Source organism: Pinus tabuliformis, chromosome 6 (assembly GCF_031772625.1).
Source record: "Pinus tabuliformis cultivar Carrire ecotype Pingquan chromosome 6, CPIR1, whole genome shotgun sequence".
NCBI lineage: Eukaryota > Viridiplantae > Streptophyta > Pinopsida > Pinales > Pinaceae > Pinus > Pinus tabuliformis.
Window position 1 is genome coordinate 969,980,562 of NC_142292.1, and position 16,046 is coordinate 969,996,607.

At 40.2% G+C, this 16,046-nt stretch overlaps 1 pseudogene; it reads right to left on the minus strand.

Annotated features, from left to right (window-relative positions):
- Window positions 1-385: 385 nt before the first annotated feature.
- LOC149262220 (pentatricopeptide repeat-containing protein At2g13600-like) lies at window positions 386-2,437 on the minus strand (annotated as a pseudogene).
- Between the last annotated feature and the right edge of the window lie 13,609 nt (window positions 2,438-16,046).

Here is a 16,046-nt window from a genome sequence, read left to right on the forward strand (position 1 = left end):
GTGGAAAATGCAAGTTCCCGCGTGTTTGTGTATATTCCTATTATACGAGGGTTATGATAGAATAAAAAGGGATAAAGGGTTATTGGTTAAGTCCGCATTAACAAAAGTTAAGAACGGAGGAGGATTGTATTTGAAATCGGATTGGACCTTATCAAGAGGACTGTCATGGATTTGATAGATTTCCAATAGCGATTGCGATTTAACCTATCCTAAAAAGCAAATTTTATATAACCTATTATAAAATTTATTTTCAAATTTTTTTATTGATTTTATTTATATTCTAAAAGGGACCCATTTCTTATTAAAGTTTTTTTATGAAAAAATTGAAATGGGGAGGGTTGTTGTATAGCACAACACCTCCCTGGTATCATTCAATACAAACCTTTTATCTGGAACATACACCGCTTCTTTCATCTCCCAAGTTAGTCTCCCCAACTCTATAGATTTTCTGCATTTGTTGGTGTGATGTGTCTCCTTCAAGGAAATCATGCACTTATTTATTGACCTCAATCAAACTGCAACCAGGTGTCCTGCTTATGCCTTTGTTTCTCATCATTTTTGTACATTTTCAATGTCACCCCACCTGCCAAGTGTAGCATGCATATTTGACAAAAGGACATAAGGCGCTGTGTTTTCAGGGTCCAATTCAAAAATATGTTCTACACTCTTTTAGCTAGATGTAAGTTGTTATGTATTCTACAAGCACTCAGCAAACAAATCCACACAACAACATCTGGTTTTATTGGCATCCCAATGATTAAGTCTTCTGCTTCATCAAGACGCCCAGCACAACCGAGAAGGTCAACCATGCATACATAGTGTTCAATTGCAGGTGCGATGTGATAATTTTCTCTCATGCAATTGAAGTGAAAATAGCCCTCATCCACCAAACCTGCATGGTTGCACGCAGACAAAACACTAACTAAGGTGATGTGATCTGGGGTCATGTCAGATTGTTTCATTTACTCAAAGAGTTCAAGGGCCTCCTTCCCACAGCCATTCATGGCATATCCTCCAATCATTGCATTCCATGAGACAACAGCTCGAAGATGCAATTTGTCAAATAGTTCCCTTGCCTTTTCTATTCTCCCAGATTGTGCATACATGTCCACAAGGGCAGTCATCACAAAGACATCATACTAACATCCACTTCTAATTTTTTTTTCATGGATTTCCATTCCCTGCTCCAAAGCAGCCAATTTGGCACAAGCCGGAAGAATACTTGCATACGTTTTTGAGTTTGGCGTTGCACCTGCTAATTCCATTTGTCGAAAAAGATTCAAGGCCTTCTCGCCATGACCATTCTGTGTGAATCCCGCAACTATCGCATTCCATGAAACCAAGTTTGGTTGAGGCATTTCCTGAAAGAGTTCCAGAGCCTCATTGACAAACCCATTTTGTACATATCCCACAATCATTGCATTCCATGAAACCACATCCCTTTGAGGTATTTCATTAAAAAGTCTCAGGGCCTCATCAACAAACCCCTTCTGTGCAAATCCAGTAATCATCGCATTCCATGAAGCCACATTCGGTTTAGGCATTTCCTTGAAGAGCTCGAAGGCCTGCCAACAAAACCGTTCCATGCAAGTCCTGCAATCATTGCATTCCACGAGATGGCATCTCGTTGAGGCATTTTCATGAAAATATCCAAAGCCTCATCAACAAGCCCAGCCTGTGTGCATCCTGCAATTATAGCAGTGCAAGAGACAATATCTCGTTGATGCATTTTTTGAAACAATTCGTGCGCCTTCTCCATTTGTCCACATTTTCCATACATGTCTACAAGGGCATTAGCAATGGAAAGATTGGACTCAAATCCACTTCTTATAATTTCTTGATGGATTTTTATGCCCTGTTCCAGTGATACCAAGTTCGAACACGCTAAAAGAATGCCTGAAAAAACAAAGGGATCAGGTTGGCAGCCTATTCGTCACATTATGTGAAACAATGCCAATGCCTCTTTAGCAGGACCATGCCCTGCATAAGTTGCAATCATGATTGTCCATGAGCACACATCTCTTTCAGTCATTTGGTCAAAAACTTTGCGAGCATCCACAAGACTTCCACACTTGACATACACGTTCAATAATGTGTTGCGAGAAAGTATGTCTCCCATGAATCCACTCTCTTCTGTGTGACAATGGACTCGTTTGGCATCTGATAAGGATTTCTTTCGAATGCAGTGCTGCAAGAGACATACATATGCAGAAGACTGTACAGTTATACCCTTATTGTGCAAAATATCGAGTGTCTCCTTCAAACGGCCATGTTTAGAGAGTGTTTTGACATCGACAGCAAAGGTGTGGATTACATTGTGATTACATTGTATAGTATGTGCAAATTGCTTAAGGATTGTGTTAATACTCTTCGTTTTTTGGGGATTCGTGTATTCAATTTCCTTTATTCGGAATTGGGTTATGTTGGTTCTACTCATTTAATTACAGAAACCACGAAGTTGCTCCCCGCTGCTAACCATGGAATGTAGTCTAGGATTCATAGTGCACCAGTCCAAAAAAAAGAAAAAATTTGGTACATAATTCTAGTAGGGTTCGCAGATTTGAAGACAAAGTTCTGCTCAAATATGTTTGAGAGAAGAGCACCTGTAAAAGGGTTATTGTTTCGGAAGGGAACAGGCTGAACTGGTTAGTAGTTTTGAATCCTAATGTTTGATTCGATCGGATTGTTTGTGATTAATGGAATCAACCATTGGAGTTAAAAAAGGTTGTACAATGTTCCCTACCTTGTTTGGGATTTATATTGATGAGTGGGAGGCATTCCTATACGGGCATATTTATGATATCGATGACTGCCTTTTTCATCAGGGGTTGCTATCTATTTTACTTTTCGCTCATGACATGATCCTCCTCTCCTCATCCTCGGAAGGATTACAAAAGCATTTGGATGCCTTAGTTCTATTTTTGATCTTCGACAGTTGATGGTCAACCTAGGTAAAACCAAGGTAATGATATTCAATGGGGTGAAGAAAACTTTAGACCTTTACTTCATATTTAGAGGGAGGAGGTTGAGATCACCAACCAGTATACTTACTTGGGGGTGCAATTCTCAGGTCCTCGCTTCAGTTTGCGACCAGCGCTTCAACCTCAGATCAACAAAGGATATGGATCCTTAGCCCTTCTTAGGAGACGGTGCTTTCAAAATCACTTCCAGGACATCTCATCTAGGTTGAGCCTCATGGACACCTTGATCCGTCCCATTGTTCTGTATGGCTCAGAGATTTGGGGACCGTCTTTACATTAGTTAAATTGGGCTTCAGCTGAGAAAGTCTAGATTCTTCTTCTCCAACGCATCATTAGATGCAAACAGACAGTACCTCAACACGTCATCCTTGCAAAGTTTTGAGCTCATCCTTTTCGGCTTGAGACGGTCTTCAAATTGGTTTCATTTTTGCATCGTGTTCGAAGCTTTGCAGACTCGATAAAGAGTAAGGACCAATATCCTTACTTGGCATATTGCACTTCTGAGACTATTGTTCATTCTACTCCCTTAGGCCAAGCTAGATGTTGGTTTACAGGAGTTTCAAATATCTTAGAGTTAGTGGGCATTCAATTGGATTGTCTCCCTCCTTTCTGATATTCCTTAGATGCACCTGGTCACCTTTTACCTACTACACAGGAGTTGAACAAGATCACCAGGGAGGACATCTATAGGCAATTTGTCTAGGTCACCTCAGTCAATCCTCTGGGAGGGTTGCACCCAAAGATGACCTTCTATGCTAAGCACTTCTTGGAGTTGAGAGACGGGCTCATTTTTCAACCCCAATGCACGCTTCGCTGCTCGATGCATGCTCTTCGCATTCCTCTAGGCCAGTTCAGAGTAGGTCCTCATAGACTTCGGGTAGAGATGGACCACAGATTGATAGACCAAACAAAATCTGCCAGGCATGTCATTTTCAGGAAGTGGAGATCGAGGTGCACTTCATTTTTGGATGCCCTGTCTACTATGAGATCAAAGGAAGGCTCCACTGCTTGTTCATAGATTCTTAGACCCTCACCGACTTTTTCAGGTATCTCGATCAAAGATGTTTGGCCCTATATATGCAAGAGGCTTTTAGGGTCCGAGTGCATATTCTTCAGCGTCCCATTAAACCGGACCCCACACAGAGGATCACGACATTTTTCAGGGTACTACCTTCAGACAAGGTCACCAAGAGACCGATGGATACTAGTACACATCCAGATTCTAGATCATTGAATATTCGTTGGACCTCACCCTGCCACACGAGATCTCAACAACATATACGTCTTAGATCCATTCCTGGGAGATGGACTAGGTCCTCTAGACCTTGACAACGAGCGAACTCCCCAAGTCAATGATTTAGTGCACAGGCCGCACTTTCCACCAATGCTTCATCGGGCCAACAAACTTTGTCGAGTTTCTTCAGTGTTCTTCATTCAGCCTTGGATGTTAGGAAAGATGGGTTTCATCCTCAGACTTATTAGCCCTTGGATCTTCTTTGCGAGAGCCAGATATTAGTTACTTCATGCATTGTATCTATAGTTTTGGTTCTCTAGTTTTGTATAGACATCATTGTACTCAACAATCCTTTTGACCTACTTTATGATCAATAATTAGACATAAATATAATTATTTTATTTTATTTTTATGACAATCCCTTCAATCTTGAATCGAAGAGGGATTGAACATTTTATATTGACAATCCTTTCAATCTCAGATCCAATAGGGATTGAACATTTTGTATTTCATTGAATGCAATGAACTCCCCATGGACCATACCAGAAGGAAAGAAGAGTACGTGTATCCAAAGAAACCTTTCAGCCCATCAAAACTTGGACAAATACACTCTCACTTAATTGTGGATGACTGTATGTTTGAATTTAATTTTATACCCAATTGGTTTTGAAAACCCATAGGGAATAAACAATAATGTAAATTACTCCTTCTGTGTGCATTTACGAACTAGTTAAGCTACCCTCGCCTTGTTAGGAATGCTATAAAGATTATGTTGGACACAGATTGTCATTGATGTCAATATGGCAATATTCGAGGAGCAGATAGAGATGAGAGGAGCAAACAGAGCCAAAGAAGAGGAGCACACAGAGCCATCGGAGCAGATGGAGACGAGAGGAGAAAATATACCACAAATAGCGCTATCAGGAGCCATCGAGAGCCGTATAGGCCACAAAATCTTATCGGATGCTAGCGATTACACTATCAGAAGCTTATCGGGCCTGTAAAGCCCATATATGTGCGGAGGCATTAACGTATACTATGAATCGGGCGCATATGGATGGTAGATACAGCACGACGGGCAGATCCAATTGCACGTAGGTTAACGCAGCCGTATATCCAACGGTCGTCGCACGCGAAAGATGATAATGCGCGGGAGACGTACCGGTAAGCGGTATTCCCCACATCGCTCAGGTATATGTACAACAGCGTGGCAGATGCACAGGTTAACGCGTATGCCGGTTTCGGTTAGGAAAGGTGCCACTATCGTCCGATTGCGGCGGGGTTTGATTGGACGGTGAGGAGATGCACGAGGTTTAATGTGCAAGCAAAAGGCCGTAGCGACGCAGGAACCGTTGGATGAGGGTGATCAACGGCTGTGATTGCGAATGCGATAGAGGCTAATATGGGCACGATTACGTGGGTTAAGCGCCCGGTCTTTAGGAAATGTAGGTTTATGGGATAAAAATGAATTCGCACTGAGTTTTGAAAGAAACAGGGCTAGCGGGGAAAGAAGAAGTTTTAGGAGACAAAACAGAGAAAGCGGGGCTCAGGGAAAACACGGGATTAGGCAGAGTTTCAAAGAAGAATAGGGAAAGCAGGGGCTATGGAGTTATAAGGAGAACGAGGGAGAAAAGGAAACCAACTGCTGTGAGCATTCTTAAGGCACGGAACAACACTGTCACACCTGAATATAACCTTCTCACGTTGAAGCTTGTAGCAGAGCTAACAAGCACAACCAACACTGCCAAACCTACTTCTTACCCATCAAAAGCTTAATCTTATAGCAGAGCTAACAGTCACAGCGATCAAGGAGGGAAGCTGAAAGATCAAGCGAGTCAAAGGAAACGACAGCGACTAAGGAGGAAGCCTAAGAGACGATGTAAGCGGAAACAAATGGACAAAGGCACGGGAATGTATAAAACAGTAGAAACAGAGAACTATTGGTGCAGTTATGGTGGTGAAGAACCTGAGGGTGAGATAGTAGAAGCAGCAGAGGAAAAAGAGGCAGAAAAAGCAACGGAGGCTGTAGAGGTAGCAGAAGCAGTAGAGGCAGGAGAGCAGGAGTGAGACAACCTCAGTTGAATAGAGTGCAGCAGCATACTTGTTTATACCAAGGTTGGGTTGGAGCCCAAGAAGTTGGAGCCTCAGAACTGAACAAGACTGAAGTCATTGGGGTAGGTGCTCCTAAGTGCAGAACCACTGCAAAGCAGAGTTGGTGCTCTGGAGGTTGGAGCCTCACTGAAGTCCAAGTTGGATCTTGGCAACTATTCACAATAAGATTTATACTTATATTGTATTTATTTATTTGCACTGTCTTGAATTTTAATAAAAGCATTAAATTCAGCTGTTGATTTCAGTGTTCTGTGTATACATATACATATCTATATAGGTTGTTGGCAATCACTAGAACAATTAAAAAAAAAAATAGTAAGAAATATTGATTCACCCCCCCCAGTATTTCCAACAATTGGTATCAGAGCCAAGTTTCTTCATACTAGCCTAACAGCTTAAAGAAGGATCCGCAACCATGATGAGAAACCACGAAGCATCAGGAAGACCTCCTTTGTTCAATGGCACTAACTTTGGTTTCTGGAAGAAAACAATGACTTACTACTTAATGTCCCTTGGACCTGAAGTCTGGCATTTTGTTCAAAATGAATACAAAACTACTTCCACTCTTCCAACAGACCAAGAGGAGAGGAAAGCCTACATCGCAAATGCAAAGGCCATGAACTCCATCACTAGTGGAATCATTGATTCCAAGTTTAAAAAAATCATGCGCTGTACCTCGGCCAAAGAAATGTGGGAGAAGATAGTTGGCTTGTACGATGGAGACTCAAAAGTCAAAAAGGCAAAGCTTCAAACTCACAGAAGACAATTTGAAAGTTTGAGGATGGAAGATGAAGAATATATTGTAGCATACCTCCTCCGAGTGGCTGAAGTGGTAAATTCCCTGAAAGGATTGGACGAAAAAGTTGAAGAAAGTACCATTGTTCAAAAGGTATTAAGGTCTCTTCCAGACAGGTTTGACTCCAAAATAAGCGCTATAGAAGAAGCAAAGGATCTAAATACCCTCAAAATGGATGAACTCCATGGAATTCTCATTGCCTATGAAATGAGGAAAGGTGGCCCAAGCTCCAAAGATGCAACATTCAAGGCCTCAAGGTCAAAGAAGGGGAAAGAAAGGAATGACTGTAGTGATGAGTCAGATGTGGAATCAGAATTGGCTCAATTTGTACGAAAGCTAAAGAAAGGATCTAATTTTAAAGGAAAGTATCCTCTTATCTATTTTAAATGTGGTAAAATAGGTCATTATGCAACAAAATGTCCTCATAAACATGACAGTGATGATGAAGGAAATTCTAAAAGAATGGCACATAAAAAGAAAGGGTTCAATAAGAAAAACTTCTTCTCCAAGCAAGATGAATCTGATGAGGATGAGTTTATGGTCATCAAAAGGAAATCAGATGAGGAAAGCAATCATGATGAAAGCCAAGAAGCATTATTCATGGCACTCGCAGATGATGATGACTCAGGGCTGGAAGGAAATGTAGATGAACTGTTAATAAGTGCCATTGAAGAAAATGAGAAACTATGGAACAAAATCATTTCTTTCAAAGCGGAAAACGAGGAAATAAGAAGGAGAGAAGATCTCTTGGAAGCTGAGTATATTGCTGCAGCAGACTGTTGTTCTCAGATACTATGGATGAAGGAAGGCTCTAAAAGATCTCGACATATGTACAAATCAACCAATTTCCGTCTATTGTGACAACACAAGTGCTATCAGTCTCAGGAAAAATCTTGTGATGCACTCAAGAACCAAACACATACCAATCAAGTATCATTTCCTCCGTGAACAAGTAGCTGAACAAAACATCGTCCTAGAATATATCAGTACTAAGGAGCAGATAGCTAATATTTTCATAAAACCTCTTCGTCGAGAAGTGTTCGAACATCTACGTCAAAAGATGGGGGTTATTTCTTTATCATCACTCAAGTTCATTCATAAAGATGTAGCAGGACAGGGGGAGCAGTTTGACAAGGGGAGTCCATATGCATCCCTTTGCCATTGATGTCAAAGGGGGAGAAAGCAGAAGAATATTGCCATCAATAACAAAAGGGGAGATTGTTGGACACAGATTGTCATTGATGTCAATATGGCAATATTCGAGGAGCAGATAGAGACGAGAGGAGTAGACAGAGCCGAAGAAGAGGAGCACACAGAGCCATCGAAGTAGATGGAGACGAGAGGAGCAAATATACCACAGATAACGCTATCAGGATCCATCGGGAGCCGCATAGGCCACAAAGCTTATCGGATGCTAGCGATTACACTATCGGAAGCTTATTGGGCCTGTAAAGCCCATATATGCGTTTAATACATTATCGGAGTAGAAACCATATAAATATGCTTTAACATAAACGGAGGCAGAATACTATGAATCCCCAGCAAATACACTATCAAATTTGCGTAGATGGACGACAGATACAGCATGACGGGCAGATCCAATGGTTGCGGGCGATAAAGATGCACGCAGGTTAACGAGCGGGAGGACGGGCAGGAGAGTGAATGTGAGCCGTCGGATCAAAGAGCAGCGGATCCAACGGTCGTCGCACGCGAAAGATGCGTGGACGATAATGCGCGGGAGACGTACAGGTAGGCGGTAAGCGGTATTCCCCGCACCGCCCACCGGGGTTCGGTGGTATACGTACAAGGGCCAGCGATCCAATCAAAATACGACGTGTGGCAGATGAAAACCGCCGCCCCCGCAGGTTAACGCGTATGCAGGTTTCGGCGAGGAAAGGTGCGACTGTCGTCCGATCGCGGCGGGGTTTGATCGGATGGTGAGGAGATGCACGAGGTTTAATGTGCAAGCAAAAGGTCGTAGCGACGTGGGAACCGTTGGATGAGGGTGATCAACGGCTGCGATTGCGAATGCGGCAGAGGCTAATATGGGTGCGATTACGTGGGTTAAGTGCCCGGTCTTTAGGAAATGTAGGTTTATGGGATAAAAATGAATTCGCACTGAGTTTTGAAAGAAACAGGGCTAGCGGGGAAAGAAGAAGTTTTAGGAGACAAAACAGAGAAAGCGGGGCTCAAGGAAAACACGGGATTAGGCAGAGTTTCAAAGAAGAACAGAGAAAGCAGGGGCTATGGAGTTATAAGGAGAACGAGGGAGAAAAGGAAAACCAACTGCTGTGAGCATTCTTAAGGCACGGAACAACACTATCACACCTGAATATAACCTTCTCATGCTGAAGCTTGTAGCAGAGCTAACAAGCACAACCAGCATTGCCAAACCTGCTTCTTACCCATCAAAAGCTTAATCTTATAGCAGAGCTAACAGTCACAGTGATCAAGGAGGGAAGCTGAAAGATCAAGCGAGTCAGAGGAAACAACAACGACTGAGGAGGAAGCCTAAGAGACGGTGTAAGCGGAAACGAATGGAAAAAGGCACGGGAATGTATAAAACGGTAGAAACATAGAACTGTTGGTGCGGTTATGGTGGTGAAGAACCTGAGGGTGAGATAGTAGAAGCAGCAGAGGTAAAAGAGGCAGAAAACACAGCAGGGGCAGTAGAGGAAGCAGAAGCAGCAGAGGCAGGAGAGCAGGAGTGAGACAACCTCAGTTGAATAGAGTGCAGCAGCATACCTGTTTATACCAAGGTTGGGTTGGAGCCCAAGAGGTTGGAGCCTCAGAACTGAAGTCATTGGGGTAGTTGCTCCTAAGTGCTGAACCACTGCAAAACAGAGTTGTTGCTCTGGAGGTTGGAGCCTCGCTGAAGCCCAAGTTGGAGCTTGGCAACTATTCACAATCAGATTTATATTTATATTGTATTTATTTCTTTGCACTGTCTTGAGTTTTAATAAAAGCATTAAATTCAATTGTTGATTTCAGTGTTCTGTGTATACATATACATATCTATATAGGTTGTTGGCAATCACTAGAACAATTAAAAAAAAAATAGTAAAAAATATTGATTCACCCCCCCCAGTATTTCCAATAGATTACCCAATCGCAATTTCCTTACAATTTGACTACGAATAGTTATATTCTTTTAAAAGTCAATGTTTATAGGTGGAGATTGATAAAGATTATTGAATACTATCCAACAATAAGTAAATCAATGGTGTCGTGATATGTCTAGGCAAAGGTCAATGATGGAGGTGTTGGTGGCTTACTTGAAGAGGGAGGAGGTATTTCTCAAATATATCTTATGTTCTAGGGACAAACTTATCAACAAATGGAATATGGTTCGAGTACTCGATTCAAATTAAGAAGTCAAGATTAGCCAGAGGAAACGTAAAGAATCAGGTCATCTTACTATATCTAAACCATAGGAGACAAGGTGATTCCAAGAGAGGAAAAGCTTATAAACCAAACATTAGAAGATCTAGATAAACACTCAACAGAGGTTCCAACAAAGGAGGATGCGACAAATAATTAATTTAATCAAGTTGACAAGGTATGGTATAAAGGCATCAATGATTTCAAGGTGGGACATAATATTAAAATTTTAAAGGAAGTCAGATGTTGTGAGGGAGAAAGTAATTATCACATGTTTGATCACAAATTATCCATGTAGAGGTGGAGGGCAGAAGTTTCTAGAGATAGATGAATAAAATGAGGTTTCGAGCACAGGTTTTGAGGAAGGTTGTGGTACATGATTGTGTTGGGGATTAAGAGCTTTGTCATAAGAAGCACAACCTAGAGGTGTACATGAAATGTGGGGGTGGGAGCGGGGTTGGTGGGGAGGTGAGGGGGGGAATCTTGAAAAATAAGTGGTTCTAAGAAGTAAACATAAAAGAAAGTGCATTAGAGAAAAAAAAGAGAAGGTAAGGTAGGTCATGGGTAAGCATGTGGGTATGAAGAAGTTCTAGAAAGACATGTATAGAATGAGGTTTTGAGCTCAAGTTTTGGGGAAGGTTGTGGTACAAGATTGTGTTGGGGATTAAGAGCTTTGTCATAATAAGCACAACCTAGAGGTGTACATGAAATGTGGGGGTGGGAGCGGGGTGAGGAGGGGAACCTTGAAAAATAAGGGGTTCTAAGAACTAAACATAAAAGGAAGTGCATTAGAGCAAAAAAAGAGAAGGTAAGGTAGGTCATGGGTGAGCATGTGGGTATGGAGAAGACTACCTCTATAATGGAGAAAGTCCTAACAAGGAACTTTATTAAGAAATCATTGTTGTTAGATTCTCTACATTCATGGATGGAGAAGGTATGGTTATGGTTTTATGGTGTACCTTGAAGTTTCATATCCTAATTTATGGTTGGTTTGCCTTGGAGTTTCAATCTGAGGCTAATGTCAAAAAAGTATTAGCAAGAAAATGGTGTTGGTGTACACCATTACTACATTTGGAGAAGTGAATGCCAGGTTTTAATTCCAAAAGGAAAAAAGGTTTGCTCAACTAATATGGGTGAAACTTCCAAGTCTTTCCATGGAACTTTGGAACAAAGAAGCTTTAAAGGCAATGAGAGATGGTCTAAGGCAAGTTCATAGATACAACAGTGAATTTATAGTCCAAAGTTGATAAGAAAGTTGTTAATATTGGTGGAATTGGACCTTCGAGAGTGTCTTCTAGAGGAAATCAAGATAGGATGAGGTAAATGGAAGTTTATGCAATCATCAAACTATTGGAAATTTTCATTTATATGCCTGAATTGTCATGTCACTGGACATGTTTGGAAATATTATCCAAGATCAATTAGAATGTGGGTTTAGAGGAAAGTAGAAAGAGCTCCAATAGATATTTTGAAAGGTGAAGGGCCCATTGTTAGATAAGTTGAAGCCAAAGGTGGTATGCAATTCATCTAAGAGGTAGGTAGCATAGAAAAGGAAAAAGCAAAGGGAGAAGTTGTAGCTAAGAATGATTTTTGGAGGATGAAAGAAAGGTCCCATTGTCAAAGAACGGTGAGGTGACACTAATGTCTAATAAAGTAGGTCCAATGTTTGATTCTACCAAAGAGGCAAAGGAAAATAATAAGTATAATATTCTTCCTTCCATCCTTGAGAAACTTGGGTTACATGAGAAAAAAATCAATGCTTCACCCAGAAGATTTCTTATTGCAGTAACTATCTCGTCATCAAAAATTAAGGTTTAATTTGTCTTTTCTTAAACATTATTAGTGACAAATAATCTTTAAAAACCCTCCTCATATGGCACACACTTCCATAATTTCACATATGTAACCAACGAACCAATAGATTATGATCACAACACATATTTATCGTTATTGATTGAATTACAATTCAGTTGATGCTTAACCTTAAGGAAGACTCATTTGACACTAGGACACTCTGGTGAAGGATTGTGTACACATTTTAGGAAAAAGAGACCAAGTGAACTACAGAGTGGAGGCAACAACAAATCAAGGGAGTGTTTTGTGAAAAGGCAAGTAGATGGTCAAATAAGGAGAGGTTTTGTTCATGAAAATACTTTTTCGAGGTGACTCGAGCCTAGATTTTCAATCCCTTCTACACATAACCGAGAGAGGACAAAGTGAATTTGGGGTTTTCTATTTGCTTGGGTTCTCTAGCATGCGCAGAACATGCCATTATACTTTCACTCCCAACATGTGGACTTCCTAAGAAGTTTGATCGGTAAACTACCATGTATTCCACTAGACAGTGTGTCACAACAAACCTAATATAATATATTGAAATCCAAAATCTATAGTATGAGGGTTAACTTTCCTTATATTTATGGATTTATTAATGCATACGATATATAAATGATAAAAATAGAAAAAAGATAAAACAATCACTCACAAACCGCAATAACACCAAGATATGACCTAGTAAACCCTTTCGTGAGAAAACCAAGCTGGAAGGTGAGGCTATTATGCTCTCTCAATCTCTAAATAATAATGCAAATAAAAAGTAGCTATACCTATGTCCAATGAACTACTACAGAAAACAATCCATCTCCCTATCCACTCTCAACTACTCTTCTTTACTATGGAACAAAATGCACTAGAATAGAATCAAACCCCTTTTCCTCCTAGTACCCAATTTATAACACAACTCGATGACCAACTAGGGGTTAAATTTGGCACATTCAATCCTTGAAATATGTTAAAACTCAACTCTCCTAGAGTCTTATTAATAGGTCCCACGTGGCTAACCCCTTTTCCATAAGTAAAGGGGGATGATGTGGGATCCTCTCAAATTATGTTGGTCAAACATGATAAGTCAACTTCTGTGAGGCATAACTTTTGCATCTAAAATCTAATTGACATTATTCTTGCACACATGGAAAGATATTTGAGTGTATAATAGTGCCAAGGGGTGTGGTATATACACACACACACACACATATATATATGGTGCCACTAAGGCTTGACTTTCGAGACTACTTTGCCTTGGGAAGTGTGAACTACCTTGGAAAGTGTGAAAATGTGGTTGATTGTGAGAATGCTATTTATGAGAGATACATCACCATCTTTTTGTCAACTTTCCTTTGAGGACTAAGAGTGATGAGAAGTTGGAGTTGAAACTATCCTATTCAAACCAATCTAGAATAATAGGTGATAAATCCAATTCCACTAGGAGAATCTACTCTTTCGAGATGGCCCAATTGCTACAGCAATAGTGCCACCAATATCCCACAAATCTTGTTGAAGATTTCCCCTAGAGGGCTTGTCCATCACTTAGATTTATGTCCTCTTAATGGTAGTTAAGGTTGGGATGAGAATCTCCCCTTTCACATGATCGTTTGTAGTTCAAGCGATAATTGTAAGAACTATGTAATAACCAAACTGTAGCTACAAGTTAGTCTATTAAGCATAAACTATAAGCTAAAGCTATAAAAAAAGCATAGAAGAATCAATCCAATACACAGGTATTTTGCTTAAGGGTTTCCCCTCCTATCGTGTTAGGGACTGATTATGTCTCTTCACTCCTAGATATTAGAGTGAAACGCGCCGTGTATATATATATATATATACATATGGCGCCACTAAGGCTTGACCCCTAGCGAAGAGCACCTATTGCTTATAATAAAATAAGCTCACAGTCAACAACCGCTAATGGGAGGAGGAGCTAGCAATTTTATAAGTTTCATTGCTAATGACTAGTTCTCTCCTCCATTAAAATACTAATATTTGACTTTTCATCCACAAAACATTTGGAGACTAAAAGTCGACTTATAAGACTAATAATATTTTATTACATTAAAGAGCTTTAAGTTTGCCCACCAAGTGGGTTGAATTGCCTTCCACAATCCCAAGGAGTCCAACATTCCACACGAAAATGTCTGGAAGTCAACATGAAAAAGAATAGTCATAGTTGCTCCAACATTCACCTTCAAATTCAACTTGTCTTCGGAATGAAGTTAATCACTTTGGATATTCCTAACACTTATAGAAGACCAATTACTTGACTTATAATAACTATTTTTTATCCTTATCCTCATCATCCTAGGAATAATAACTTCCACCACTAACTTTATTGACCTTTCCATCAACAACTTTTTAATTGTTTTTATACATTTCTAAGAAACATTTCCACCTCATCGCGATCTATAATGCCCTATCCCACTTGGCCAAGCGTTCCACACTATTTTTTTGCTCTTTGCCCCCATAGTGCCACATCATATGTTGAATCACCCCAAAGGTCCAAGGCATTGCCATATAGGCTTGGTCAAACCCTTGAAAACTTCGTCAAATCTTGGATCCCCAACACCCTTGATTATGGCCCAAATAAAACATGTGAAAGAAGGTACAAGCATCGTCGTAAGCTGGACCATATAGAAGAGATATTCAATGTGAAGAGGGCCAATACATGGGCCATCCACTAGTGACATATCATAGCACAACTATCCATAAGTGTAACCATAAAGAACAAAAATGGAGCCAAGACATATAATCCACTAAATCAATATGCATCAACATCATGGTGAAGTAAGAGGATCTACAATCATCACTATGGCCGACCAAAATGTACTATCTCCAAGCAGAAATAGAAGGTCCATCAGCATCCCAACATGTCACCTATGTCATTTGACGAAAATCACAAGTTTACCACTCACGTAATATGAGGGGTAACAAGGGTTACTCCAAATCCAATTGTTTAAGCTAACGGTGTATTTGTCTGACACACCTTTAAAGGTGTATTATAGCATGCATTCGAAGCAACACCCTTAATTTTTGTCTTGTCTTAAGATTACATCTATTTTGGGTAGCACAATAACTATTTCATATTCTCCACTATGAACTTTTGAAGGGTTATTCTTTCTGAGTTTGCTATTTTGGATCAAATTCCACATAAACGAATTGTAAACAAGCAAATTCTCAAACATTATCCACTTCTTGGCTATAAAATGTCAACATTATGAACTTCTGCCAAAATCTCTAAATAGAATAGCTTTATTTTACCAGAGAATTTGAGTTTGTAAAAGATTTTAAATTTTATGAAGAAAGAGTATTTATGGGTCAAGAGTCTCTCTTGAGTCTTTATATTCAGCCTTTCTTGAGCACTCATCCATTAAAATATCCATGTGACTTGCATTTCAATCTCAAAGTGGGAGGAATATCTATCAACTATTACATGGGTGTACCCTCACACTAGCAGTTTAGAATCCCTCTTGCATCCATGTCTTTTGAATCACATATCGTCATGTATCCTTAGCCACATTCTTTCTTGACCTTATCTCTCTTCTTAATAATTACCTTTTCCTCTCCTTATAGTGTTCTAAGTTTTAGTTTCAGACTGTGAAAACAGCTAACCATTAAACCCTGGAATTTTCCCATCAACTCTCAAAGTTTAATCCTCTTACAACCATCTAACACTACAATTTAAAAGGAATCGCTTATACTCATCATGACC